Source organism: Panthera pardus, unplaced genomic scaffold (assembly GCF_024362965.1).
Source record: "Panthera pardus isolate Hobbes unplaced genomic scaffold, ASM2436296v1 HiC_scaffold_10, whole genome shotgun sequence".
In the NCBI taxonomy this organism is placed as follows: Eukaryota; Metazoa; Chordata; class Mammalia; order Carnivora; family Felidae; genus Panthera; species Panthera pardus.
In genome coordinates this window covers 88,884,712-88,904,319 of record NW_026526655.1, presented here as the reverse complement: position 1 = coordinate 88,904,319, position 19,608 = coordinate 88,884,712, and the positions used below count along the sequence as shown (strand labels likewise).

General features: G+C 33.7%; 1 protein-coding gene and 1 non-coding gene across 5 annotated transcripts in view; both read right to left on the bottom strand.

The window, feature by feature from the left end:
• Positions 1 to 19,608, bottom strand: part of LRP1B (LDL receptor related protein 1B) — a 1,871,086-nt gene that overhangs the window by 902,085 nt on the left and 949,393 nt on the right. The gene's annotated exons all lie outside the window — the stretch shown is intronic.
• On the bottom strand, positions 14,453 to 14,557 carry LOC128772727 (U6 spliceosomal RNA). The gene has a single exon (XR_008416895.1). It is a non-coding gene; the product is annotated as a U6 spliceosomal RNA (small nuclear RNA).

The window sequence follows — 19,608 nt, the reverse complement described above, 5'->3', positions numbered from 1 at the left end:
TAATAGTAGAGACAGGGGAAAAAAAGTATTTTGGTGAGGTGATGTTGGTGTATGGGGAGGGGGAGTGTTGTCAGTGGTGGTATGTGGTCCTCTGAGAAAACAGCAGTTTTTTTATTTTAACTGTAAAATGCTAAGCTAATTTAGCTCAAATATTTTGAATATATTTTCAATTTACAGGGCCCATGACTGTCAAAGAAAAGTAAGCTGAAAAATATTGGAAAAATCACTCAACTGGCTAGAATTCTGTTTTTTATTAAAATCTGAGATTCTGACCAATGAGGTATAGATTAGGGTTTTTTTTTTTTGGGAGGGGGTCGGTGGTTTTTCATAGCTCTGGTGAAGGCCACAATTAGAGTATTCAGTGGCATATCTTTATGATGTGTCCCGAGGAAACAACATGACTGGTATACAGAGAAAAATTTCAAAAGAGGAACATTTCCTTCTATGCCATGGTCCAAGAAAGGAATTCCACATGCAGAAAGACAAATATTAGAGTGACCAGGCTAGTTCATCTGTCATGCTTTCACAGCCAAGGTTAATTCTAATTATATGGCTGGCTGCCAAATTTCTCCTTTTTTTCTAACAAAAAGCCAAAAAAAATCTGTCTGAATAAGAAAGACTACTCAGCAATTTATAATTCCATTTCATGTTTCCTTGCTATGTAAAAGTTTCACACCTAGAATCACACAAAGTACAACTAAATTCCTAATGCAGCATTTTCTATGTAAAAGAAAAAAAATGAATCTTTTCACCTCACAAATCCCTAGTGCTAGTCCTGTGATTGGCAAGAGCCTCAAGTTACTTCACTAATGGAGGTCCCAAGATTCTTCTTCCTACTCCTTAGCTCAATTAGTGTTAACCTTTGCCTTCTACCAGTAAAATGCACTTACTTCTAGCCCATAAATTATGTAAATAATTTTTCCTTATTTCCAGATGGCTTTTATATGTTTTTTGTTTTTGCTAGGCTATCCTTAGCTTGTACACACAAAGAAGGCAACAAATATTTATGTGTTATCATTAATTAAGTCGGTCACTAATTCCATAAATATTTATGCTGGATACTATTTTAGATAGTAGAGATACAGTGGTAAGGAAGGAATTCACAATATGTATATTAGACAGAACAGGCACAGTTATGCTGCAGTAACAAACAACTTCATATTATCAATGCCTTAAAACAAAAGTTTGTTTCTAGCTGAGGCTACATGAAGGCTCTTGAGGATCTATACACTGTAGTCATTTAGATTCTTAGAGAGATGGGTGTTCCATTTAAATTCATGCTTCCATAATTGCTAAGACAGAAAAAGGGAATGCGGTAAATCACACCCTAGTTCTAAAAATTATAATTGATATAATTCTCACAATTCATTGGCCAGAACAAGTCATACATGTATACATAACACTCTGAGGAGGCAGGACTTACTAATAAGCATATTTGTCACCACGTACATCATGCTATGAAATTGTCAGCTGGTCCTATATCTATAGTCAAGTATATTATTCTACCCAAATGTCTTATAACCTACCTAATGGGTATTCCTAGGAAACAATGGCTTCCTATTTTTCATTAACTTTTTTTAGCACTACGTATCACCTAAATCACACTTCATTGCCTCATTTTTCGTCCTATGATTCAATCCCTCAAAAAACAATAAATTATACTGCTGCCATATATGCTGGGTCTTCACTAGTTAGTATCAGCTCAATGTCTTTTAATATCCCCTTTTTGGTTATACATCCATCCTTGCTTGACATCTAGACTCGGCACATCGTGTACAACTAGATTGTTTTCATTTCTAACCTCTGTCATCAGAACATAATCTAGTTAGTGCCCTTTCTCAAAACAAGCATTAAAGGAAACCAGATATGGAGAAAAAAAATCTGTTTTTGACTGATTTTATTGAAGCTTAGACCTATGGCAAGATGTCATTTTAATGTTGGCACAAACATAGAAACAAAATTCTAATTTAATAGACTATGTTATTGTGAAGCTTTTTTTCAGTGTATAAATCTGTTTTGAAAGATTAGAATAAATTTGGTCTGTCCAAATATGTGACACAGAAAGAAGAGATCTAATTGCTTCATGATATATGTTTTGCTAACTTCTTCAAATCATTTCTCATTATTTTATGAAACATTATAGAGGAGAAACATGGGTTACTTAATTAGATATATGCAGCACTTATAACCTGTGCAAACTCTTTGAGCTTTTGATTTTATAAAACAAATAATAAAAGCTCTCTCACAGAATTGTAAGAAGGATATCTATATAAAATCTAGCACAATATTTAGCATTTAGTGGCTAGGTTTTCAAAGTTTTTGTTTTATATTCTCTACACTGAAGTAGCTGTGGAGTTTTGAGAATGGCTAACAATATTTTGGGGAAAAAATCACTTAGGAATAAATTATTCTAAATAAACCACTACATTTCTCTTCCCCCAAAAGACACATATTCTGAGTGAGGAATGTAAGCATCACCAGTAAATAGAAAATACAAACAGAGTGAAAGACAAATTGCCAGACTCACAATGAATGTCCATGCAAATATAATCACTGGCTGAGAGAGAGACAGAGAGAGACAGAGAGAGACGTGTAGAGAGAGCGCGCACATGGGCTAGAGAGGAATAGCAGGGACTTTGCAAATAAGCCAGGCTCAGATTTTGTCAGTTTCAACCCCAGAGCAATACTCTATGCCTCATTGTTCCAGTCAGATTTCGCCCTAAACTAAAACTACTCCAACAGTTTCATTCTCAAATCTCTTAACATATCATCTTTAATAAATAAACAGATGGAATTATGTGTTATGTATGGACAGAGCACATTTTTGTGTGCCTGTTGTATTCTAGTACACACAAGCAGACACATACACACTGTTTCCAAAGGTTTCTTAATAATTTTAGTATTGTTCTTGTCATATTAGAATTTAATACTTTCTTTCTAGAATCTAAACCTCAGGAATCTAGGTAGAGTGTATCTACTTTCACATAAGACTTTTCTAGTTTTCACTCAAATATTTAAAGACTTTTAACCCAAAAAGAGATGATGATAAGATTGAATCCTAGACATTATTTAAGGATCAGCTTAAAGACTATTATGAAATCAAGATTTAAGTAGTAGCAACAAAAATTCACCTATCTTTAAATATTTTTTCTTATATTTCTTATATTCTTTCTTATATTACCAAAAATTTCAGTTATTTCTTTGCATATTTTATGCTTGCTACAAGAATATAATTTTTTAGAAAGCAGATGTGTAGTTTTTTTACATCTTTCTATTCCTCATATAGCTGAGTCACTCTAAATTTGTTAAATGATTAAAATTGGACATATTTTGGGCACATGGGAAAATCAGGAAAGAGCTGCAAAATCATATATGTATAGTCTTAGTCCTAGGATTTAAGATGAATTTGTGAATGAGGAAATGAGGATTTCTGGTAATATATATATATATATAGGAGAAGAGAGAATGACAAACAAACAAAGAAGCAAAATGAATTGGAAACTTCTTCCAGTAGAAGAATAGAGTTAAGGAATGGAGATATCTCCCATCCATTTTAATGGTTAAGTGCTGTTATTTGCTACCTGGTCTTTGTGAGGCAAAACACACACACACACACACACACACATACACACACACACACACACACACACACACACACACACACACACACACACAACAGAAAAGGTTGAAATAAATGCAGTTATGGTCCAGAAACAGGCTGAAATGGAAATGAGGAGACAGGTCCTCCATATTAGGCTGCATGGTATACCCAGGGAACACAAACTCCTGGTGTGTTGTTTTCTCTTTTGTTCACTTGTTCAGCTCAATTGGCTATAAGCTAGTAGGACTGCAAAAAAACTACATTAAATACTACTACTACTACTACTACTACTACTACTACAACTGGGTATATTGTCTGCAACCCTGTTACTGACACACCACAGAATTTCTCATGCAACTCAACCAGAAACAAATATCCCACATCCTACCATTTGGAACCAGAAATCATCTCTTTGAATTGTTTAAATGCTTAACTATGACCAAATGCTGGAACATACTTTTAAATACTACTTTTCTTGGGATGCCTGGTTGGCTCAGTCAGTTAAGTGTCTGACTTGATTTCGCCTCGGGTCATGATTTGTGGTTTGTGAGTTTGAGCCCCGCATGAGGCTCTGCCCTGACAGTGCAGAACCTACGTGGGAGTCTCTCTCTCTCTCTACCCCAATCATGTGCTCTCTCTCTCTCAAAATAAATAAATAAACTTAAAAAAAATTGCCATACGACTGATAAAACTGGAATGAGAAATAAAATGACCAACCTACATATTCTGCCAAAAACTAAAACAAACCACGAACCACAGAGAAAATGGAAGCAGGTTTTGTGTCTCCCGACCTATTTGTCACCTCACTCAGAAACCCCAGGTCCATGTCAAAAGAAAACCCAGCAGGTGGGCCTTCTAGGGATGAGAGCTGGACTTTGAAGGACTCAGAGTGCTGGTCCTTCCCTGCATCCCCTCCCAAATCAATTCACAAACCATACTTCTGAGTAGGAATTAGAAGAAACACCAAAATACCACACTGCATGCTGAAATGAAGAGTTCTCACAGATAAATGTAAAAGCAAAAGTTAGTGTAGGAAACCCACTGGTAGATACACAATTTAGGAATTTTGATAATTCTTTTTTTCTGTTTAAAAGTCAAAGTCTGCAAACAAGGTAGTTGAAGTAAATGCAAATTTTAAAGCAGAGTCACAGTGAATAAATATCTGCTAGAAAAATCTCAACATCAGTTATCATTTTGGACTGGTAAAATGTACAGAATACTTGGCAATCCTGCCCAATGAAATCTTGTTCTCAGTCCCAACTTCATCCACCCTACACAAGTCTAACAAATAGGAAAATAATTATATTGTTGCATTTCACTGTATAGAGCATTATATTGTATAGTATTTAATAACGATGGTGCTTTTTGTCACCTATGATTTGTTTTTAAATTTATAAAATTATACGGATATATACAGTATACATAACATACCAATTTTAATTTGCTTTGAAATTTATAAAACATGCATATAAAAGATTATTCAATTATATATAAAAATTGTGATGGCAATACAGTATATAAACAGTTTATTCTGGGACATAAATAATGTCTAATACTTTTTATGTATATTTTTCTTTTACATATTTTCTATAAAATTTACAAATTATAGGAAAAAGATTTTTAAACTGAAAAGACATTTTGGAGAATGGTCTTGCCTCCTTTGGTGGAATGAGGAAAAAGGGATGTCAGAGAGAAGAACTAATGAACCAAGGTCACATGGATAGTTGCTACAGAATGAGAAACAGAAACTTAACATTTTTACCACCTACTGTTTATGTATAATATAAAAATTTTAATGATACATGTAAGTGTATAGACATAGATTTTTTTGACATTTTTATTCATTCAGACATATAACAAAAACCTATCATGAGCAAGATCTTTGTCAACAAAAAGCTAACAAATCTCACTTAGGCATATTCCTTTCATTAATTAAGCATAAAAATAGTGTGCTAGAAAAAAGTTTCCTCATCAATAACCTAGATATTATTTGTTTAATCTTACTGAGTGACCTCAGGCAAAAACTTATGTAAGAACCTATTCTATGAACATAGGAATCAGCTAACAAAAATCATTAAGTTATTTTATCTTTAAAACTCCCATTGATGTAACTCATGTTATTGTCATTGGTTAGAGAGGGGTAAACGACAGTTATTGAAGTCTGCACAGGAAACAAAAACAAAAACAAAAAAACTATTGTTTTCATATTGTGCATGCATGTTGTTTACTTAGACTTGCAAATACACCAGCTCTCATAACTAGCCAATCACTTTGTCTAGCTATTAAACATCTGTTTTAATATATTCTATTAATGACTAGCTATGTTAACTGTGTGAAATAGAGGATAGGATATTCCTATTTTCTCACTGAATACAGAAGAACTGATGTTTGAATATAGTCATTAAATGACTAAACTCACACGAATTACATCAATACATGTTTTCCTTTTTAATCTGTTAAATTAAACCTATATTTATCCCACATCTTTTTGCTTTTCTGCTTCTAATACACAATGGTATTTTTTCTCTGAAATAATTTTGATAATATCAGTGCAGTTTTGTGTAATATGATGGCAAGGGTCAGCTGAATTCGAATCACAACATAGAATGCAAAATATATAAATTATACTGCTTAGCAGGTATTCAACATAATTAAAATCATGTCATGTTGTCTTCTTTTTTAAGTACATAGAAAAGATAAATTCTGTTCCTTTATAGACAAATTAGTGAAACATATAGAAACCTTGTGACCGAAATAATACTACTGACATCACCCAGGTCTTTCTTGAGTCTATGTTCACCTTTCTGCAAGATACTTGCCTTTTCAATTTTGTTCTTTCTGTGGTCCATCATGAGAGAGCAACCTATCACTTATCATGAGCTTCTTTTAAGTACGTACAAAGATAATCCAATGTCATGGCTTAACGCACATCTCTTTTCCTTTTCTTAGCTGTGATGCTAAACAGCCACAACATACATTCTTTTTATACTTTTTTTGCACAGTAGGGAATCCTAACTGTCAGCTATAAGAATCCTGACTATCAACTTTCTCTGACTTCCAGTTTCTGAATATTAGAAGTGAATATTGAAAATTTTGATTCCAGGTACTTCGTTTACAGATTAAAAAAAGGGGGGGGGGGGTCGCCTGGGTGGCTTAGTGGGTTAAGCATCTGACTTGAGCTCAGATCATGATCTCACAGTTCGTGAGTTTGAGCCCCTCATCAGGCTCTGTGCTGACAGCTCACAGCCTGGAGCCTGCTTCGGATTCTGTGTCACACTCTCTCTCTGTTCCTCCCCTGCTCATGCTCTGTCTCTCCTTCAAAAATAAATAAAAACATTAAAAAAACACACAATAATGCCTAAATTGGTAAAGTGTAAGGCAGTTAGTAACATCAACCTGGAGTCTTTATCTATAGTCCAGAGTGTCTGGTGTTACTTTTTAATTATTTCTTATAACCAGTTTCACCCCAAATTCCTTGTAAAGTCCTTGAGGGATATAAAGGTCCCACACATTGGTATTTTCCATAGTGTGTTGTCACAAAATCAGTGCTTAGTAAATATTTGCAGAATGATTGAATGAAGAAGGAAATGAATGCATAAAGTCAGCTCTTTTCTACAGAAAGTACTTACCTACTTGACCCCTGGCTAATCTCCTATTTCATTAAAACAGTATGTTTTTAACATATTTTTATATAGTCTCACTTTAGTAAACTAATAATAGTCTTCTTCTTTCCGCTTATTGTTAACCTCTAATGTAACGTTATAGTTTATTAGAACAGATAAGAAGAGGATTAGAAGGAAAATAAGCAGTACATGATCATAAATTGATGCTAACCCAATCTAAATCAGGGCAGTATTTAAAGGAACATATAAGAGACCGTAGAGTAACAAAAAAGTGAAAGTAATGAAATCGAAAGGCAACTGTGTGTTAGTCCAATGTTTTGGGGCAATTAAAATGCTTGAAAAGTATAAACTTCCCAAATAAGAACAAAATTAAATACAGCCTCTTAAAGGATAAGAAATCAATCAATCAGTTGGGCAAAGGAAGTCCTATTGTTTAGAGTCACAATGTAGCTTTGGTTATAACAAAATAAATAGCATTACACTTAAAAATATAAGAATATCAGCAAATAAAAGATGTTAAAATCGCTAGCCATTTGAGAAATGTAAATTAAGGCTATTATAAGATCTCACTCCATACCTACCAGAATTATTAAAATAAAATTTAAAAAAATATTGGCAATACCAAGTGCTGAAAAGGATGTTGAGCAACTGGATCTCATACAGTAGGAAAATTGTACAGACTCTGGAAAACAGTTTGGCAGGGTTTCTTGTTGATGTTGTTTGTTTTTTGTTTTTAGATAAAATTAAACATGAATTTACCATGCAATTTACTCAGCAGTCATACTCCTGGGTATCTATCCCAGAAAAATGAAAAGTTATGTTCATATGAAAACCTGTGCATGGATGTTCATGGTAGCTTTATTTGCAATAGCCTCAAACTGAAAGCCACCCAAAGGTTTATTTTACATGTGACTGGGTAAATAACATGTGTTATATATCTACAATGGAATACTACTCAGCAATAGAAAAGAATGTACCACCAATATGCACAACATGAATGGATCTTGAGAGACTCGTGTTGAATGAAAAAAAAAACTAAAAAAAACAAAAAAACAAAAAAAAAAAAAACAATCTCAGAGTTTTTAGCTGAATAACCCTCATTTAGTAATATTCGTTGAAGTCACGAAGTATAGTGATCAGAACAGATCAGTGGTTGCCAGAGGTTAGGGCCTGGGAAAGGTATGACTCTAAAGGGAAAAAAAGAAAAGGAGAGTTATAAAGTGGTGATGGATGTGTTCTGTATCCTGATTTTGGTGATGGTTGTATTATATTCCATATACATATATTGAATTTCAAAGAACTATACACTAAAAAAGTGTGCATATGAGATCTGAATAAGGTGCATAGTTGAGTTAATAATATCGTACCAAAATAAATTTCCTGGTTTTAATAATTTATTATGGTTATGTAAGATGTTATCATTAGCAGAAGTAGGATGAATGGTTTATGGGAGCTTTCTACTAATCTTCCAATTTTTAGAGAGTCAAAGTATTTCAAAATAAAAGTATTAAATACAATACAATAAAAGATACTTTTAAATTTAATTATTTGCCTAAAATAGAGGCAAATTAGTATACAGTTCAATGGTTTTCTCTATTATCTTTGATTTATTTTCCAATTTAGCTGTTACTATTTGTACATGTAGCTCATAAAAAATTATGAAATGGAAGTTCCACTTTCCTTCTTACTATAACACTGGGGATAAATAAGATAAAAATATAATGAACAGAAGTAAATTTGTCAAATAGCCATCTTTTATTTCTAATTCAATATTTCATTTGCAAGTTCTTCTCAGGCTGTATTATTTTCAAACATAGCTGACAGGACAGATAGTCATTTCAGTTGGAAGGACTAGCTTGCCACTACCAAAATCAACAACATATATGGACACAATTCTCCATTGGAACTCTCACCTTTTTTTTTTTTTTTTTTTAATCTCTGAAATTTCTTCTCTTTGTTTTAAGCAAAGGCATTGACAACCTTTATTTTGTACTACCTTTCAAGGATGTTTGTAAAGCAAACAGCCTGAGAAGACAGAGATAAGTGTCTCCCTCTGGGGCAGGAGGCAGATTCACTGCTTGATCAGAATAATAAAGATAATCGCTCTCTCCAGGGTAAAAGTTGAGCCAGTGGCTACCTGTGGTCTTATAAAATTGGTGGTTTCCTAAACTCAGAGTTGCTCAGCTGTATTACAGACTTACTATGTGCATATCATCCAACTGGGGCCACCTTTACATTGCTTACTTGAAACTTAGGGGAGCCTATGCTGTGATGATAAATTTCTTTGTGACCTAGAATACTATACAACTAGAACAACTTAACTTGTTGGATTGTGACTATGATACAGTCTTAGGGGAAAGGGTTTGAGGGTTATAGGGCATTATATATAGACTTTAGAAATTCCAGGATTTCTTCCTGACAGTTTCTCAGCACAATGTGTCTTTACCCTATAATGCCAATCCCAGACCCATCTAAATGTCTATAGTCTCTGGATGGCAACCTGTTCAGGATGAGAATTAGGACATTAAAACTTAGTTATAGTTACAGTTTATAAATATACTTTGGCGCCTCTTTCATATGACTCTTCTAGATAAATCTCTGGGTGAAATAGGAGACCACCGGGAAGAAAAAAAGATGAAGTTATAACAACTTCAGACTTTATGGAGCTGGACGGAGAGCAAAAATCCTGTACTTGGAGGAGATAACCTTAGACTATGGGAGGTATGAGGAAGGAAGGGACATTAATGATCTTTCAGAACTGCCCCTAGAGGATTTCTCCAAAATATAAACACCCTTGTGCTGCTCTTTATCTTTTCACTGATTTTTGAAAAAGAGAGGAACCAATTTGAGTGTGGAGCTCATGCTGCCTGCGGTCCTGTGAGTAATAAAGTAGTTTATCTATGACCCAAAGTCTCATGTCTTCTCAAGATCTAGGAAGCTCTGCAGGCAAACTTGGCTTGCAAATAGAATAAAATCTCACATTATTTGTAGTTTTGACATAAACATAAATAAAGAGGATCCAGTTTATGTATATTCTGGTTTTCTAAACCTGAAAATATAAATTGGAAGTGCAGGTATAAAACTAATAATACTGGGTTCTGCATGATTTAAACAGTGTTTGTATAGGTGGTTTATCACTGAAGTTCACAAAATGCATTCATAATAATGTGTCTAATGTCCCACCATGCATCCTCTTGGCTTCTAATTTTTGTGGAATCTATGGTGGACAGTAAAAATTGAGCTTTCATTTTCAAAATATTGACAACATTTCACCTTGAGCAAAGTAAATCTTGTTCAGTAGGCACGCATAAACCTAGGAAATTAACACACCAAGGGCAGTACTCAACCAATAGAGGAAAGGAGTTTGTCATGATCTACCTTCAGGTAGGCAGTACTGTCAAGCACTCCATACACTTCTCAGAAAGTTCCAAGGAGAATCAAGCCCCAGTTGGCCACAGTTGCCACAGTAACATGCTTCATATTTCCTATATATCCTTTCCTGTACTCGTCCTCACCCCACACTCTTGCTTCCTGGCATAACCATTTAATAGCCTAAGTAAACACAAAAACTTGGTCTGAAGCTCTTCTTTGGGGAATTACACACAATTTCACAATAGATATGTTTAGGCTACATATTTACAAACTTTCCTTCTCTGTTTAAGCAAATTCACTTATTTCCATAAAATGAAATTAGAGGTTTATATTACAAGGTATAGTTTGAAATGAATTTTATAAAATGAATGAAAACTCTTCAACCTGGTAATAATAATGTTTTGCACTGCAAGATGATTCTACTGACTGATGACCATTTGGATATATGACAATTTCTGAATTTACATTGGGAGGCATTAGGAAGATGTCTGTACAAAATTAGGATTACAACCCCTGGTTTGGCACTAACTAAAAATCAATATGCTCTGCAGAAGATTATTACATCTTGGACTTGTATAATATTAAATATTTGGGGATACTCTAAAAAAAACATTGAAACATTGATGCTACTTGATGTTTTTGTAGGAAATCAACATTAGACCTGATAAGAAACAATGACAAAGAAAAGCATTAATCTGCATTGTATACATTAGACATTGAATTCAGTTCCAATTGTGTCATGAGTTGGATGGCATTTAGAGAACTTATAATGTGAGTGAATCAGTGATTACAAAGAAGCAGAAGGTGGAGATGGAAGTTAGAAGAGTGAACAGCATCTTACAGAGAAGTTAATGGTCCTATGATGATCTATTCCGAAGCTGGAGGAACTAAGAGTTTTGTGGAATTTTTTGCTTTTTTCTTAATTAGCATCGGGTTTGGGAACACAACTCAATTCCCCAATTTTCCTCAATTTTCATCTATATCCATCAATGGTCATACTAGACTGGCTAAACTGATGAATAGTAAAAATTAGCTCACAAGCATATATGTCTCCAGATAACAAAGCACTTTAAGTTGTCATATTCAACACTTATTTTCCTACTAGGGATGAATGAAACAGATAAAATTGTTCACATTTTATAAATGCTGCTTTTGAATGTCAGATGATGATTTTTCACAGTTTCATAAAACAACTAGTAGGATACTAAAGTAGAACTCTACCCTAGGTAGTCTAACCCAAATTGTGGGCTTTTTTCTCTTTGTAGTCCTTATGATAATGCTTGCTTTGGGACATATTTCTTTTTGTGATAGTAACAAACAGATTTTGCTGAAATCCAGATTTGGAGAAGCAGCTTTAAATCCCCCATAGCCTCATTAGAGAGAAAATAAGCTTTGGAATTTGGAGGATACAGAGTCACTCTAAGAAGGAATAATGCAATTGGAAATATAGTAGCAGCTGGTCCAGAATTCTTTTACTGATTACTTTTATGTTTTCCTACCCAACCACTAAAACTGGTTACTATTATTTCCTTCTTTCTATTGGACCCACTATCTCAATGGCTCAGTGTTTTAATCATCTCATTCTTGCTATAAAACACCACCCTTCATCTGATATTTCCATTTTTCCCAACAACCCAGTGTCTCAACAAACTCAAGAAACAGTGACAGACAATGAAATATTTTCACTGATTGTTAAGTTCTGATTTTTTAAACAAGTTGTGCTGAAAGAAGGCAAAATGAATAAAAACCCTTAAATACAAGGAGCTGGAGAGCTCCAATCCCTGGTATATTTCAGAAAAAAATCAAAGAATTTGGGAGTTGAAAGGAAAACTTACAAATCATCAGTTATGAATTAACCAAGGTTACCTGAATCCAGAACTGGAAGCCAAATCTTTTGACTTAGGCCAGCATTCTTCCCAATATACTATGTATACCTTCTACACCACCAACTCTCGTTTTTCTTTCTTTAGTTTTTGGTTGTCTTTTTTCTGTTAACTCTTCAATGGTGAAATATTGATAGCATTGATTAAATGTTTGTATAATTATAACTATGACAAGTTCACTAATCCACATGGGATATTATGATTGCAAATAATATCTGCTAAAAATTTTTCATCATCTATTAGATATACATGTACCTCCTACAAACTCACAATATCCAGGATAAACAAATTCATTATTCACTTATTATTACTCTGTTCATTTGGGAAGTGCATCATCATCCTCTACCAATATAATACGAAATTGTGTCATTAATAATTTTAAGTATAATTGAACCGTTAAGAAAATAGGAACAATAGTACATTCTCAGTAAGTTATGTCCATTTAAATATGAGTATATAAAGGAAAATAAAAAATTAAAAGTTTCATATAATTTGTGATTATATGAATAATCATGATTAAATTCTTATTTAAAAATAATCATTTTTAGTTAGAAGTCTTAGTTAACACAATGCTCACAAGCTTCTAATATTTTCTTAAGTGTTAAGCATACCATTATTATTAGCATGCTTTCACTTGAAGTCTTAAGCCATAGCTATTTGTAATAAATTAAATGTCTTCTACACATAACACATTCATAATACATACACATAATATATCACAAAATGATGTTTCCTCCTTTTATGCAGGTAATATCCTAGTCCAAGCAAACACTACCCATCTCAAGCTATTAAAATTGGCTCTTCACTAATCTTCCATTTCCATTTTGACCCCTATGCACAAACACACACAATATACACACTATATTTCACAGTAACAGAGTTGCATAGATTATAAATCTGGCCTAGTGACACTTTAAATTTTCCAACTTAACTTTCAAGGTTCTGGATGATATACCCCCAGTCTCTCTCTTCACATTCAATTTGAGCCACTCTTCTCCTTGGTTATTGTACACCAACCATACTATCTTTTTTCCACCTTCTCAAATATGCTCCACTCTCTTCTTTCTCAAGGCATTAGACTTGGTTTCTCTCTGAAAGACTCCTTGTGCTCCCTGTCAACATTCCCACTTTTCTTTCCATAATTTTCTTCTCTTATCCTTTAAGTAACATTTTAAATGTCATCTCCTCAGTGAGACTTTCACTGACCAAGTAATCTAACTAATGTCTTCTCTGTCACTCTTGAAAATAACACAGTATATTCACATAGAACTTACCATAATTTGTATTTATGAATGTATGTATGAAAGCATTTATTTGTTGCACTGGAGTAAAAAATAAATAATAGTCTTAAGATTTTTTTTAATCTTTATTTTTGACAGAGAAAGAGACAGAGCATGAGCAGGGGAGGGGCAGAGAGAGAGGGAGACACAGAATATGAAGCAGGCTTTAGGCTCTGAGCTTTCAGCACAGAGCCCAATGCAGGCTCAAACTTACAAACTGTGAGTTCATGACCTGAGCCAAAGTCCGATGCTCAACTGAATGAGCCACCCAGGCGCCCCAAGAATTTGTTTTTATATGATGTATCAATTAAGCTCATATGGCTTTTTAACAACTTGATTAAAAAAATACATTATTTTAGTGTAGAGTAGTACTAGCAAATCCAAAAATTAAATTGTAACACACATAATACATAAAACCTCTTATACTTCAAAAGCACCTATCCTGCATGGCTTCATCTAAATATAGTGGAAACATACTAATTTAAAAGACTGGTTGCTACTTAATTTTTACTTTTTTATTTCCCAAGATATTATTTGTTTTAATTTTTTAAATAATTTGAGACTTGTAGAAAAGTCATAAAAATGGTTCAAAGGACTCCCATAAACTTTTACCCAGAATCCCCATTTAGTACAATTTTACCATACTTGCTTTATCATTGAATATACAAACAACATATAAAATATATTTTTTCTAAAATTATGTAATAAGAAATGCTTCACAAATGTCATCCTTATGCAGTAGTCAGGGTAATCTCGGTATTGTTCCATATTTAGTATATGTGCAGCTAAAATGTACACTAAGCATTTTTAATTTTACCCAAATCTAGCTACCATTATATTTTCCAAATATCACATCTACATGAATTAACCAAAAGAGGCATTGTACATATGATAAATGTCAATATTTCTTTTGTTCTTTTTTCCAGTATCAGTATTAAAATACTTATCAAACAATACAAGATAGACATTAACTAAGTGGAACAGACACAGTTGATATATGACCAACATGGTCATATAGGTGTTCATTCAGCTCCTTCACTTTTTGTAAAATCTGTTTTTGTTGGGGGCTTTCATTGTTTATTTGATGCCTCATATTAGTGAACTACAGTTAATGATATATATGGTAAATTACTACCACTGTAGAAACATTAACTTATTTGATTCATATAATAATCTATGATAGAAAAATCATAATTTTTTTAAAAAATGGAGGTTTTCAGGGATTAAAACGTATTTTCCATTCAGTTAATAAGGAGCAATGCTGGGATTAAAATCTAGGTCTGTTGGATTCCAGAGCACATTTTTCTAACTATGATGTAACTACTTAAAACTACCAGGTTTTAGATGACTCTTATATTAGAAATAAAAGCTAAAATATAACTATCTAAAATAATGTATAATGGTTTTAGGACAACAAGCTATTTAAAGATAAGTGATGGAAATCGTGGTGTATGGTAGGATGTCTAAAGCAGAAACCGAAAATGAAACATGACAAAGAATATTATAACATAGTTTATCTATAGAGCCAAGTAATATGGCATACTTTCATTTGGGTGGGCTAGTCTATGTGTCAACAATTGCCACTAAAATAAATGTCTGATTCAGCATCCTATTTTACCAGAAGTTATCTGACAGCTTGTATCTATTATAAATGATGTGCATTAAAACAAGATTGCTCTCCATCTGCTAGAAAGTGAGGCAGTGCTTTCTATTATAACTGTGTTTAGAAAGAAAATGAGTCAGTTACCTAGAGTAGTGAAGTGCACCGTGTAAGACAGTGAACTATTAAACCATCATATTCAATCACTATTGAAATTTAAAATCCTGAACTACCAAATTATAGACAGATTTTTGCAGTTCAGTTTGTCAAAACAGAAAAGGACATGAGAGAAAATAATTACAATAAATAACTGTAATATTAACAATGATCGTGTTTGTTAGCAACTTTTATCTGTATAGTCTTCATTTAGTAGAGTTGTTTCTGCTTAAATGTATTACTAATCAGGAACACTACAGCAAGATTGTCTGGGTTCAAAACCTGACTTCATTAATTAGTAACTATGTGACATATAGCAAGTGCTTTTCTATTGCTGCTTCAGGCTCCTGATCTGTATAATGGGTATAATAAATAATGCAGATCTCACAGGCTCTTGTGAAGACCAAATAAATGATACAATAGCTTATAAAATAGTATGATATAGTAAGTGCATGACAGATAGAGTAAATTAGTAACCATAATAGACATAGTGCTCACTGGCATTTTGATATAAATACCCTTAGTAGTGCAAAGTTGGTTGGAAAAGATGGGGAATATATAGGTAAATAATAGGAAAAAAAAAAAACAAACTTCTGATTAGTAATTTATCTTGACATTTCTGTGTTTCCCCACTCATTTAAAATCAATGGAGTTTTTCCAAAACTACACCAAGGGCTTCTATCGCACAGTTTTCCAGGATAGCCACAAATAATCGAAGTAAGTGTTTTAGCACAATTGCACTATTATTAATCCTGCATTACAAGGTATAGTAGCCTCCAGGAACAGACCTTATAAGAACAATAGCAATAGAATTATAGTTGTTATGTATTAAAGAAGAAATTGTCCTAAGGACAAAAGTTTGAGATGCCATCACTTGATGTATCAAAATTGATAACAGGAAGGAACAAGTTCAACATCAACCATGTTCAAATGTGGAAGTGAAGACAGGATTTGCACACAGACTGGCACTGAGAAAGATACCACTCCTTCTCACTCCCCTCACCCCAGTATAATCAAAATCTAAACAGACAAAAACTGTTGTTTACCTAGGTTATTAACATTATATCTATGTTGGAATTCCGTTCCCCATTATACAAACTCTTAATTATAGAGTACCTATATATTTTTTGGGAATATGTTTACATACTCCTATTCCTATCAAATGGTGTATAGCAAAACCTATTTTGTGGTATGGATTTCAATCTTTTCTTCTAAAATTGTGCTATCTTTAAAAAAGTCCCATTTTTTTATGAAGAGATATGAGGACCAAATAAACCCCACCATCCTGACATGGTAGATATGATAATAAGGCATAAGTCATTTGTGAAATTTAAAAAAGCTGCCTTTTGGGGGGGCAATTAAGCCACCATCCCTAGAAAATGACACCTGACGAAGGATTTCTCATGCATGGGTGAGTCAGCTAGTCATTAGTTATAACCAAAATGTGACTCTCCTTACTCTTTCTCTAATAACCCCTCCTCATGTGACTTCTTCCTTATTGTTTATGTTGCCAGCCAGTCTCACACTGAGCTTTAACTGTGTGGAGAAAGCACAGTTAACGGATCCATTGGCCCTCTCAATTTCTAAAGCTATTTCCTTCTCAAACTGTGACTTGAATGGTGAGAAAAGTGCAGGGGAACTGCTTTCCACTCCACAAGAAATGTTAGTATTTACCTACTTCCTCTTTCTCTGCTCATACAAGCTCTTTTATGTTTAAAATCAAGAGTAAATACTCCTTTCAAATGCCAGCATGTTAACAATGGATGACTATACATGGGGAAATCGAGCCCATCATTATAATCAGGGTAAAAGATGCAGGGGAAAAATCTGTCCTTGTAAGTTATACATTTAGGAAAACCATTGAACCACTCTTTAATTGTGGCCCTGTGGCTTTACAAGATTAATGCTTTCTAAAGGTGCTTCTTTCCTATTTAGGGAGTAATCCTGGCAAGTAGACCTGGGCTCATCCAGAATTCATAGCCTAGTATACAGAGAGCACAGAAAACTTTTTTTGGAATTTGACTGAATCTAAGTGAAAATGTGGAAGTCCTAGATTTCAACACTATTGAAGAAAAGATACAATTATTCTGAAATGAGTCACTTATTTCCTGATTGATTCACAATAATAGTCCTATAATCACTCAGTTTCTTTTTTCTTCCTTTTCCAAAAAGTAAATAGGTTTTATTTTTAGAGCAGGTTTATAGAAAATTGAGCAGCTATAGAGTTTCCATACATCCCCTTTCTTCCTAACACATGGTTTCTCCTATTATTAATATCTTGCATTACTGTGTTATCCTTGTTACAATTAATGAAACAATATTACTGCGTTGCTATTAACTAAAGTCCATAGTTTACATTACGGTTCACTCTTTGTGTTGTACAGTTAATTATTTGGGTTTGGCCAATACATAATGACATGTATTCACATTGCAGTATCATATGGAAGAGTTTCACTCCCCTAAAAATTATATTTATTCCATCTGTTCATCCCCCCTCCACCCAATCCCCTCCCCCAAACTCTGGCAACTGCTGATCTTTCTGCTTTCTCTGTATTTTGTTTTCTTTTTCAGAATGCCATATAGTTACTTCCTTTAAAATTTTAGAACAAATTCTGTGTGCCATTTCTACTCATCTTCATGGAACTAACAGGTATACAAACTTATAGGTGCCCATGTTAAGGTATAAAATTACCACCCTGCATATTCCCAAGTGTCATTTTCCTCAGGGCTGAGTACCCAGTCTTGTGCATGAATGGTAGTATACCACAAACCCCCACATACCTCATCTTAACCCCCATTCTCCCAGCTTAAAGCTGACTCATGGGTGTAGTGTAGTGGATTAAGAGTGCACATTGCTTCAGTTTGAACCCTGATTGCAACACTTACTGGCTTTTTGACTATGGGCAAGTAATTTACCTTCCCAAAGCTTCATATGTAAAAGAATATAGAGGTATCAAGTACCTCACGAGATAACTCTGTAGATTAAATTGAAAAGTGTAGAGGGAGTGCTGAGGACAACGACTGGCCACAGAAAACAGTCAGTAACGCTGTTGATATTAATCTCTTTCTTTCTCTGTCTCTCAAAAAAATGGGCCCTATCAGAACTGCAACTTCATATTCCGATGTAGCACAAAGCACAAAGAAAATAAGATAAATAATGCAAAACTAGTTAATTGACTTTACTTCTCCTTATGTAAAAGAGTTTAGTCTCTAGGTAAATGATGACAGAGTGACTTGAAGTTCTGGGGTACTTGAGACCATCTATGAGAACATGCTCACTTCCGATGGAGGTAAAATCACCTCCATTTTTGCACAGATGGCCTCACTATATGAATTCTATGTAATGTAGTCACCATCTATCCAAGCAAGACAAAGGGGCAGAACAGGACACTCTATAAAGTGTTGCATAATCATTTGTCTCAGGTAGTGAACATTAAGAATATTATTATGAAAAATATATAATGTAAAGATCTTTCCAATGCACATCTTTAATAAAGCTACCTCCCAGAAAAATGTCATAGCTCTGATATAAGTTTTGAAAAATACTATTAATTACAGGTGTTTTTGGAAGAGATTTTGATCCTTTCAATTTACTTACAATATTCTAGGCTAAAGTAAATATTCTTATTTCATTTGGGAAAAATGGGATTTTGGTTTTAATTACAATTAACCATATGTTAGCTGTTAATCCTATAGATTACAAAACAAAGAAGTTTTATGAGCTATTCAGTATTATTCATCTTAATATAATTACTTTTAATAAAATAATTTAAAATTGCCTTTTAAATATTTTAGTTTATGTATTTATTTTGAGAGAGAGAGTGAGCATGAGTAGGTGAGGGGCAGAGAGAGGGAGACAGAATCCCAAGCAAGCTCCATGCTGTCAGCATGGAGCCCAATGTGGAGCTTGAATTCACAAACCGTGAGATCATGATCTGAAGTGAAACCAAGAGTTGGACACTTAACTGGACCAAACCACCCAGATGCCCCTAAAATTATTTTTTAATCATGCAATATTAAGTTGTCTGATAAGTGGAATCTGAAATATGAAATAAGTCTACAAAAAATACAAATAAATAAAAATAAGGCATAG